Source organism: Piliocolobus tephrosceles, chromosome 1, assembly GCF_002776525.5.
Source record: "Piliocolobus tephrosceles isolate RC106 chromosome 1, ASM277652v3, whole genome shotgun sequence".
Classification (NCBI taxonomy): Eukaryota; Metazoa; Chordata; class Mammalia; order Primates; family Cercopithecidae; genus Piliocolobus; species Piliocolobus tephrosceles.
Window position 1 is genome coordinate 66,041,024 of NC_045434.1, and position 11,146 is coordinate 66,052,169.

Consider the following 11,146-nt stretch of genomic DNA (forward strand, 5'->3'; position numbering starts at 1 on the left):
TAGATTGCAAAAATTTTCTCCCATTCTGTAGGTTGCCTGTTCACCCTGATGGTAGTTTATTTTGCTGTGCAGAAGCTCTTTAGTTTAATTAGATCCCACTTGTCAATTTTGGCTTTTGTTGCCATTGCTTTTGGTGTTTTAGCATGAAGTCCTTGCCCATGCCTATGTCCTGAATGGTATTGCCTGGGTTTTCTTCTAGGGTTTTTATGGTTTTAGGTCTGACATTTAAGTCTCTAATCCATCTCGAATTAATTTTTGTATAAGGTGTAAGGAAGGGATCCAGTTTCAGTTTTCTACTCATGGCTAGCCAGTTTTCCCAGCACCATTTATTAAATAGGGAATCCTTTCCCCATTTCTTGTTTTTGTCAGGTTTGTCAAAGATCAGATGGTTATAGATGTGTGATATTATTTCTGAGGGTTCTGTTCTGTTCCATTGGTCTATATCTCTGTTTTGGTACCAGTACCATGCTGTTTTGGTTACCGTAGCCTTGAAGTCAGGGAGCGTGATGCCTCCAGCTTTGTTCTTTTGGCTTAGGACTGTCTTGGCAATGTGGGCTCTTTTTTGGTTCCATATGAACTTTAAAGTAGTTTTTTCCAATTCTGTGAAGAAAGTCATCGGTAGCTTAATGGGGATGGCATTGAATCTGTAAATTACCTTGGTCGGTGGTGATATCCCCCTTATCATTTTTTACTGTGTCTATTTGATTCTTCTCTCTTTTCTTCTTTATTAGTCTTACTAGTGTTCTACCAATTTTGTTGATCATTTCAAAATCCAGCTCCTGGATTCATTGATATTTTGAAGGGTTTTTTGTGTCTCTATCTCCTTCAGTTCCGCTCTGATCTTTGTTATTTCTTGCCTTCTGCTAGCTTTTGAATGTGTTTGCTCTTGCTTCTCTAGTTCTTTTAATTGTGATGTTAGGGTGTCAATTTTAGATCTTTCCTGCTTTCTCTTGTGGGCATTTAGTGCTATAAATTTCCCTCTACACACTGCTTTAAATGTGTCCCAGAGATTCTGGTATGTTGTATCTTTGTTCTCATTGGTTTCAAAGAACATCTTTATTTCTGCCTTCATTTCGTTATATACCCAGTAGTCATTTAGGAGCAGGTTGTTCAGTTTCCATGTAGTTGAGTGGTTTTGATTGAGTTTCTTAATCTTGAGTTCTATTTTGACTGCACTGTGATCAGAGAGAGAGTTTGTTACAATTTCTGTTCTTTTACACTTGCTGAGGAGTGCTTTACTTCCAACTATGTGGTCAATTTTGGAATAAGTGCGATGTGGTGCTGAGAAGAATGTATATTCTGTTGATTTGGGGTGGAGAGTTCTGTAGATGTCTATTAGGTCCAATTGGTGCAGAGTCAAGTTCAATTCCTGGATATCCTTGTTAACTTTCTGTCTCGTTGATCTGTCTAATGTTGACAGTGGGGTGTTAAAGTCGCCCATTATTATTGTGTTGGAGTCTAAGTCTCTTTGTAAGTCTCTAAGGACTTGCTTTATGAATCTAGGTGCTCCTGTATTGGGTGCATATATATTTAGGATAGTTAGCTCTTCTTGTTGGACTGTTCCCTTTACCATTATGTAATGCCTTCTTTGTCTCTTTTGATCTTTGTTGGTTTAAAGTCTGTTTTATCTGAGACTAGGATTGCAACCCCTGCCTTTTCTTATTTTCCGTTTGCTTGGTAGATCTTCCTCCATCCCTTTATTTTGAGCCTATGTGTGTCTCTGCACGTGAGATGGGTCTCCTGGATACAGCAAATTGATGGGTCTTAACTCTTTATCCAATTTGCCAGTCTGTGTCTTTTAATTGGAGCATTTAGTCCATTTATATTTAAGGTTAATATTGTTATGTATGAACTTGATCCTGTCATTATGATGTTAGCTGGTTATTTTGCTCATTAGTTGATGCAGTTTCTTCCTAGCATTGATGGTCTTTACATTTTGGCATGTTTTTGCAGTGGCTGGTACCAGCCTCCTTCCAGGTGGCTTTATTTACCTACTTAAGCCTCAGCAATGGTGGGCACCCCTCCTCCAGCCTTGCTGCTGCCTTGCAGTTAGATCTCAGACTGCTGTGCTAGCAATGAGGGAGGCTCCATGGGCGTGGGACCCTCTGGGCCAGGTGTGGAATATAATCTCCTGGTATGCCATTTGCTAAGACTCTTGGTAAAGCACAGTGTTAGGGTGGTAGTTACCTGATTTTCCGGGTGTTGTGTGTCATGGTTTCCCTTGGCTAGGAAAGGGAATTCCCTTCCCCCTTGCACTTCCTGGGTGAGGTGATGCCTCGCCCTGCTTCGGCTCTCACTTTTTGGGCTGCACCCACTGTCCTGCCCCAATGTCCCACACACCCTGGTGAGATGAACCTGGTACCTCAGTCAGAAATGCAGAAATCACCCGTCTTCTGTGTTGCTCACTCTGGGAGCTGGAAGCTGGAACTCTTCTTATTTGGCCATCTTGGCATGGATCGCTATCATTGTTTATAGTAGTCTTTTTCACTAGTTCTCAGTTTTTTCTAATATATAATATCTTCATTATTACATACATTTCTAGAAATTCTACAATTTTACTTCGTATTTTCCATTTAACTCGAGTCTTTAAGAAAGAGTTTTGATAACTTGTCAATTATCTCTGGTTTAACTGTAATTTTGGAGGGGAAAGAGCTGGATGATTATGTCTATTTTCCAAAATTAACTGAGGTTTTTCTTTGTGTTTTAACGTATGGTAAATGTCTACAAACGACCAAAGGCACTAGGGAAAAAAAGATATTCTTTACTATTGGGGTTCAGAGTTCAATATATAGCTATCTGAACTACCTTTTTTTAAGACGTTCTATATTCTTAATATTTTTTAATCTCACTGTCTTGAAAAAATGTTATAAAAATCTTTTGTTAATTGTATCTGTCTATTCTGTCTTTCATATTCTACATTTTCTGTTTGTAAAAGTTGTAAAGATATTAGTGACTATTACATCTTTACTGTGTATTGTATTCTTTAGGTTCATTAAATGGCCTTCTTGTCTTTCAATGTTTGTTAGCATGAGATCTATATTTTTCTGATATTCAGATCATGTTCTCTGCCTTCTTTTTATTTTACTTGACTGATACGTCTTGATCTATATTTTTACTCTTAGCCTTTCTGATTCACTTTTTCTCCTTGATATGTTTTATGTAACACCATGTAGTTAGATTTTGCTTTGTTAAAATCAAAATTTTTTTTTTCTTTCATAGGTAAGTAAAGTCCATTTACATTTATTGATATAATCAATTTTTTTCTCAGTTCTGACATATTGTTTTACATGTTATTTGTTTGTTGAATCATATGAAATTTCTAACAGCCTATTGTTTATGGCCTACCAAAATGCCCATTGTATCCATAAATATTTACATATTTACATATGTCTATGACTTTTCATGTTCACAGACATATGCAATATATACGCAAAGTGCTTTACTTCGTGATTTACTTTATAATTATTCTTTCTTTTGAAATTTGGAAAGCTTTTTTTATATTCTAGTGGTTATCATTATTTAATACTCTAATTCCTTCTATAAAATCTCAACCAATAATCATTTTTTCTCCCCTCTTCTCTCTTCCCACTATCCACATTGTCTCTATTATTAACTTAATGAGAAATTTTAAGACAGGTCAAGCTTCAACTACTTCCATTGTCAGCCTCAAGCAATATCCTCTTGCTCCCACCTAGCACATATCAGGCAATCTGTAAGATTATTCTTCTTTCCATTTAATCAACCCTTTCTTGTCCTATTTTTGTTAGTTTGTATTATATGACATTGTCAAAGCACACATCTGCAGTACAATTTTTAAATTCTTATCTCCAATTTCAAGTTGTTGTTTTACATTTAAATACATTCACACTTATCTCTGAAAACTTGTATTGAATTTTCTAGAATTACTTATTGCTTGTCTGAAGCTCATTGTCCAGTAAATTTCTCAGGAACAGCTCATGAGAGTAACATTTCATGAGCTCTTGCAGTTCACAACGCTGGACTTTTTCCTGTTAACTCATACAACCTTTGATTCCCATCTTCTTTACATGAAATCATTTAAAATATTTCTCTTATTTTTATTTTTTATTTTTTTTTTGTTTTTCGAGACAGAGTCTCGCTCTGTCTCCCAGGCTGGAGTGCAGTGGCATGACCACCTCCTGGGTTCATGCCATTCTCCTGCCTCAGCCTCCCAAGTAGCTGGGACTACAAGTGCCCACCACCACACCCCGCTATTTTTTTTTTTTTTTCGTATTTTTACTAGAGACAGAGTTTCACCGTGTTAGCCAGGATGGTCTCAATCTCCTGACCTCATGATCCGCCTGCCTCAGCCTCCCAAAGTGCTGGGATTACAGGCATGAGCCACCACGCCTAGCCCTTCTCTTACTTTTTTAACAGAAAATGTTGCTGTTGATAATTCTGATTTTTGTGTGTGTTTGTTTTTGAGACAGAGTCTCACTGTGTCACCCAGGATGGAGGAGTGGCACAATCATAGCTCTCTACAGCCTTGAACTCCTGGGCTTAAGTGGTCCTCTCACTTCAGCCTCCCAAAGCGCTGGGATTACAGCCATGACCTGAGAGGTCTAATTCATATCTGATTTTCTATCTCTTAAAATGACTTGGTATCTTTGTCCGAATTCCCAAATAGGTTTTTGTTTTTGTTTTTTCTAACTTTTAATTTTTTTTTTTTTAATTAATTTATTTTTTTTTTGAGACGGAGTCTTGCTCTGTCGCCCGGGCTGGAGTGCAGTGGCCGGATCTCAGCTCACTGCAAGCTCCGCCTCCCGGGTTTACGCCATTCTCCTGCCTCAGCCTCCCAAGTAGCTGGGACTACAGGCGCCCGCCGCCTCGCCCGGCTAGTTTTTTGTATTTTTTAGTAGAGACGGGGTTTCACCGTGTTAGCCAGGATGGTCTCGATCTCCTGACCTCGTGATCCGCCCGTCTCGGCCTCCCAAAGTGCTGGGATTACAGGCTTGAGCCACCGCGCCCGGCCTCTAACTTTTAACATTCAGCTATTTTATTAGGATTTCCTTGGTGATAACTTTTAAGGGTTGATTTCTCCAGTTAAAATAAATGTGTAAATCTTAAAACTTGTATTTCAGCAAACTGTTCCTGATTTATAATTTTAATTCTTGTTTTCCTTCCTTAGGGACTGTTTTGTTAGATCCTCCTTCTTTTCATTGTTTCTTTATATTTACTTGTCTTCTCTTCTTTCATTTTCTCTCAAATCATTTTTATCTTTTCCTTTATTTCTATTTGATTTCCTTCATTTTTCCTTTTTTATCTTTTGATTTTTCTCACTGTATTTTTCCATAGTATCTTTTCCCCACGTGTTGCAACTTATTAGTCTTTATTTATTAGTGAGTTTTTTAAAATAACTCTTTCCTGAATTATGTAAGTTCTCAATTCATAGCCATTGGCTATTTAACTATTTCTTCTATTTCTGGTTTATACTATTCTTTCAGACTGTCTATTGATTCTTTAATTTATTTTCTCTCACTTTGCTATTGTATGTGTGATATTATGATTTTGTATACTGTATATATAAACACACGTATATAGGTTTTCATCCACCATTCCTGGATCATGACTCCATAATTCTGGTTACAGTTTATTTATAAGGTGGGGTGCTTCATGCCTCTGAAACAGGCCTCAAGAAACAGAATTTCTCTCTTTGACCTCCTGTCCTCCTCTCACCTGCCCAAGGCAGGACTCTAACCTGATTATGGGTTAAAAGACTCTCATTCAGAGCGGGTCCTGCCCCACACCCTAGAGGAAGGAATGCTGCACAGACAGTCCAAAAAAAAAAAAAAAAAAAGTCTGAGCAGACAGGCCTTCTGGGTTTAGATCATGTACTTTTTGCCCAATCACATGTCTGCATAGTTGTCCATCATGCTTATGTTATGAAGCCACCATAAAAACTCAAAAGGACAGGGCTGAGAGAGCTTCCAAATAGTTGACATGTGGAGGTTCCTGAAGGATGCTATGTCAGGGGAAGACGTGGAAGCTCCGCGCCCCTTCCCCTGTGCCTTGACCTATGCGTCTCTTCATCTGTATTTCCTTCTCTATGAAACAGGAAAAACACCCTGTATTTCCTTATCTATGAAACAGGGATCTTTAGTGATATACTTGTAATATACTTTGTAATATACTGGTAAACTTAAGTGTTTCCCTGAACTGCTTCAGCAAATTAATCGAACCCAGTGGGGGTCGTGGGAACCCCAACTTGAAGCCGGTAGGTCAGAAATTCAGATTTGCAGCAAGGAGTGTCTGCCATGAGGGTGTGTTGGCGGGGGCATTCTTGGGATCTGAGCCCTCAACCTGTGGGATCTGATGCTATCTCCAGGTAGCTAGAGTGGGAATGGAACTAGAGGTGAATTTGAGGTGAATTAGAACTGAATTAGTTGGTGTCCACTGTTTGTTGGTGGGGAAACCCCGGCCCCCACCCCCAGTAATTTGGCCACAGAAGGCTTCTTCTTTGTTCATTGTTGTGGTGTGAAAGCAAAGGAAAAATTTGATTCTGGTGTTTTTCCGAAACAGAGTGTTACAGTTTTCGTCTGCTTTGTGTCCACTTTTTCTGGTGTTATTTATTTCCTTATTACCTTTTTTTAATAATAACTTTGAATTGCTTAGACTATTTTTTTCTGTGTGTCCCCTGTTTAAATGAAATGGCTTTTCCTAGACTATTAAGGGACAGTTCCTGGTCAGTGGGGACCAGGGGATGAAGTAGGGTCACTCTCTCAGCTTCATCTTTCCTGTTATTAAGAAGGACTCAAAATACGTCATCCCATCCATCTCTCAGGTCTACGCCTAGCTGAGAAGGTTTCCTGCCGTCAGTCCTGTGTTTCCCAGAGCTCTCCCCTTTAGACCAGTTATTTTGTTGTTACATGACTTCCTGGGATCTGATTCCTTTGGACTCACAACCTCCTCCCCACACCACTTACCAGAGTTACTGCCCAGCTCAATGTGTCTGCTTCTGGCAGTTTTCCCCTCTGGAAAGGGATATTAGTTGGATATTTTGGCAGCCATCAAGGATTTGCTCTACTGCCTCACTTTGGGTCTCTTGTGATGCCATGTGCAGGCTCCTGCTTTCACTTGCAACTCTGAGCATATCAGAATAGTAGCTTCACAGTTACTCTCAGGCTTGTCCACACAGATTTTTATTCCAGATTAGGCTTTCTTTTGAGGGTGAGTCTTCATGGGCGATCTTGGGTTCTATAGCTTATAGGGCTTGTCAGAGGTTTGCATTGAGCCCACCACTCTCTTTTCCTCACACCTCTGAACCCCAGTGTTTCTACCATACTGAATTGCTGCCACCACTCCACAGCGGACTGCCTTTAGGTGCCACTGCTACATGTGGTTTTGACCACAGCAGTACTCTAGGGTTTAGAGGTGTTTCCTATCACCTAATATTTAAAAATATATGATCTATGCATATTTTTACACTATTTCTAATTTTCTGTTTGGTTTTCTGGAGGAGTTTTGAAAAGATTGAGAAACTACACTGCCACCATAATCTCATTAGGACCAGAACTCAGGATGAAGCTTCCACACATTCTTTATAAAATCTTATAATTTCAGAACGTGAGCTCTCTAAAAACCTTAAAGGTCACAGAGTCCAATACCCTCCTGTAATAGGAAAGAGAATTGAGGTCCAGAGAGTGAAAAAGGCTTTCTCAAAGCCAGTGTAGAAAGTAGTAGAGCCAAGTATAAAATACAGCTTTCTCAGAATCTTGATGTTAGAAGGAACCCTGGGGCATGTGGTCCATATTCTTACCCAGTGCATAATTCCCCAGGAAGAGAGGTAGACAATATCCCCTTGAATATCTTAAAGGATGAGATGTCTAAATCAACCAGTTCCCCATATGGTAAAGACAAACTTATCTTTTCTCTTCTTTGCCTTTTTCAAAAGAACAAACTGAGACACACAAGGATGAACTGATGCAGGTGTTATTGCGTTTGTTCCCTGTTTCCTCTCGGTTTAGAAGCTGACTTGGAAGCACCTCTAGGCTGACTCACAGCCTGAGTTGGAAACAATCTTCAAGTTCATCTAGTCTAGTGGATTCATTAGTCTATGCTTAAACATGCCTGGCAGCTCACTCTATCATCAATTGTTCAGGAGTTCTTCCTAAAGTGAGATGATGCACATGAACGTATTTGTGGATTATACAACATTATATAAATCTAAGATTGTCAGATTTCTTATATTGAATGGAATTTTCTCCCCTTTAACTTCTAAGCATTGTTCTTGGTTCTGCCCTCTGAAGCTATGCAGAATAAGTCTCATCACTCTTGTACTTTGCAATGCTTGAAACACTGGAAGACAGCTAATGGGCTCCTTCCTCGTGGCTAAGGCTTATCTTTTTCCATAGTTATAAACACAGCCAGCACTTTTATTCTTCTTGTGGCATTGTCTTCAGTACTCCCAGCAATCTGCTTTATCTCCTTTAGCACATGAGAGCTTATTAATGTTTCTCTTAAAATGCCAAAAATAAACAGAGTGGGACTCAACTTTCTTTGTCTCAGCATCACACTTACATCGCCAGTGTAAGATTATGAGTCATTCCAGTGCTTCTTATTATGCCTGATTTATTTTCAGCTTGCAGTCAACTAAAAACACCTAATATTTTCTAGCAAACTTCTACTAAAGCAGTTCTCCCACTTATTGGGTGTGGGCAGTTGATATTTTTGGTCCTAGATGTAGGAAAATAGCTTTGTAAGCAGCAACACAAGTCCTTTCAGAACTCCAGTGTCTGACTGAATCTGGGGACCCTGACTCTTTTGGGCATCAAGGTTCTCTCTGATATGCCCCATCCCTTTCTTGGGATTTAATTCTTCCTTGGCTATATTTGCTATACTCCTTTTCATTTGAATATCATACTCCTAGATATAGAAGTCCAGAGAAAAGTAGTGGGTGAACAATTCTCTTCTCATTCTTGGTAATAATTTCTACCACTTTCTACCACTCCCCTGGCACCACTGCTGTTTTCTTTTTACCACTATCTGTACCAGTATATCATTGAGTACCCAAGCAGGGGTGCGTGCTGGTCTCGTTCATCTGTTCACTTTTTTTTTCTTATTAATACAGTATTTGTTTATCTTTTCTCTGTCAAACTCTGAGCCGACCATGTTCCCCAGGCTGCCTGAGGAGGTATAGAAAAAGGAACACACAGGGCCTACCAGACATGGGAGAAAGAACTATGGGAGGTGGAGACCAGCTCCTTCACATGGGGAAGAGGACGAGAAAGGCCACCATCAGGCAAAAGAGCCCCAAGGCCTCCCAGAGGGCAAAGCCCAGAATGGCATAGGAGAAGAGCTGTTGCTTCAGAGAAGGGTTCCTGGCATAACCAATGAGGAGGCTCCCACACACAGTCCCAATCCCAGCCCCAGTGCCAGCCACCCCAACTATGGTAGCCCCAGCCCCAATGAACTTGGCTGCTCTGTCAATGTCCCTTGAAATGGTGCTGGTTTGGAAGCTGTGGCTAGGGACAAATGAGGTAAGGGGATGTGAGACTGCTAAGCTGCTGAGACTCTCATCTGTCATTGCCTCCGGTTGTTTCAACACCACTGCAGATAGTGGACGGCTCAGCAGCAGTGAAGTGCTCTTGACCAAGGAGAGAGTGGAGATGAACTTGGAGCAGGCTTACATTTTCAGGGGGTGAGGGGCTGTGGCAGGAGAGCTGCTCCCACTGCAGAGAAGACAGAGAGGACTCTCCTGTTTAAATATACAGTGGAGGGTCAGGGAGAGGGAATAATTAAGAAGACATGAAATTGGATGGTACATACTGACCCTCTTTAAGAGGCAGATATCTGCTGTCAGTACATCTTGACATACATTCCCCGCCCACTCATTATCCAGGACAACACCTTTATATCTTCTAACCCCTGTATTTCCTTATCTATGAAACAGGAATCTTCAGTGAAAACCTACATTTCCTTTGTAGGATAACCTACATTTCCTTAGGACATTCCTAATATAAATTATTCTTTCTCACTCCCCTATTTACTATGTAGACCTTATCTATTGAGGCTGTATGCCAAAGAAGGCCCTTATGGTGCTAAGGAGTACCCCCTGGGGCCAATAAGTCAAAAGCCTTCATCCAAGTATGAGTTGTCAAGTGCTAGCTGGCCAGTTTCTATAAAGGACCCACCTAAACCACTAATGAGAGCCTCAAAACTAAACATATTGCAAAACAAACACGTAGAGAGAAAAGGTTAAGTTAATCTGTAAGTACTTTCCTATCATTTTTCCTGATAATGCCCAAATACTGGTCAAGGGATGTGTTTTTATGTTGATAGGGGAGAGTGGAGGCTGCGAAAAGGAAATAGGACTCAAAGATGAGAACAAGGGTGAAGCATAAACTGGTCTATGAGCTGGGATTCAGAGGGCATATTTCTGACTTCCGGAAGTGTGGTGAACATCATGAGGTCAATGAACGTTACCTGGAGAGAGATGTATTTTCATATTTATTCGCTACTGAATGAATATAAATGAATATATACATATACTTCGGTATACTTTTGTACATCCACCTACTCATATACCAGTCTGAAAGATAGAATATTCCCATCACCCATCATGGAACTTCTCTGTGTGCTCATCACCACTCTCATCTACTTCCCTGTTCTCTTAGAACCTCTTTTTTCTGTTTATCAGTCTTCTGTTTTTCTTTATTATCTTATGACATGCATTCTTATTTCTAAACAATATATTATTTAGTCTTGCATGTTTTTTAACTTTATGTAAGCGGAATTACACTGTGTATTTCTTTGCCTTGATTTTTGTTTGTTTGTTCAATTTCATATTCCTGAGATTCGTCTGTGTATTGCTATAGTTCATTTATTTCTACTGGTATATAATATCCCATTTATTCAGCAATATATTATCCATTCTATTGTTGATGGACATTTGGATTGTTTCTAGTATTTTTTTAATCACAAAGAGTGCTAGGACCTATGCATGTCTCCTGGTGGTATGGACCAGAGTTTCTCCAGGTATATATCAAGGAATAGAGTTGCTAGGTCAAAAGCTTTATGTATTCTTTTTTTTTTTTTTTTTTTTTTTTTGAGGCAGAGTCTTGCTCTGTCGCCCGGACTGGAGTGCAGTGGCCAGATCTCAGCTCACTGCAAGCTCCGCCTCCCGGGTTTA

At 39.8% G+C, this 11,146-nt stretch overlaps 1 pseudogene across 1 annotated transcript; it reads right to left on the minus strand.

Moving 5' to 3' along the window:
* Window positions 1-9,220: 9,220 nt before the first annotated feature.
* On the minus strand, window positions 9,221-9,699 carry LOC111531117 (annotated as a pseudogene). Its single transcript, XR_002728142.3, has one exon. The product of XR_002728142.3 is annotated as an ATP synthase F(0) complex subunit C2, mitochondrial pseudogene (transcript).
* Window positions 9,700-11,146: the final 1,447 nt, after the last annotated feature.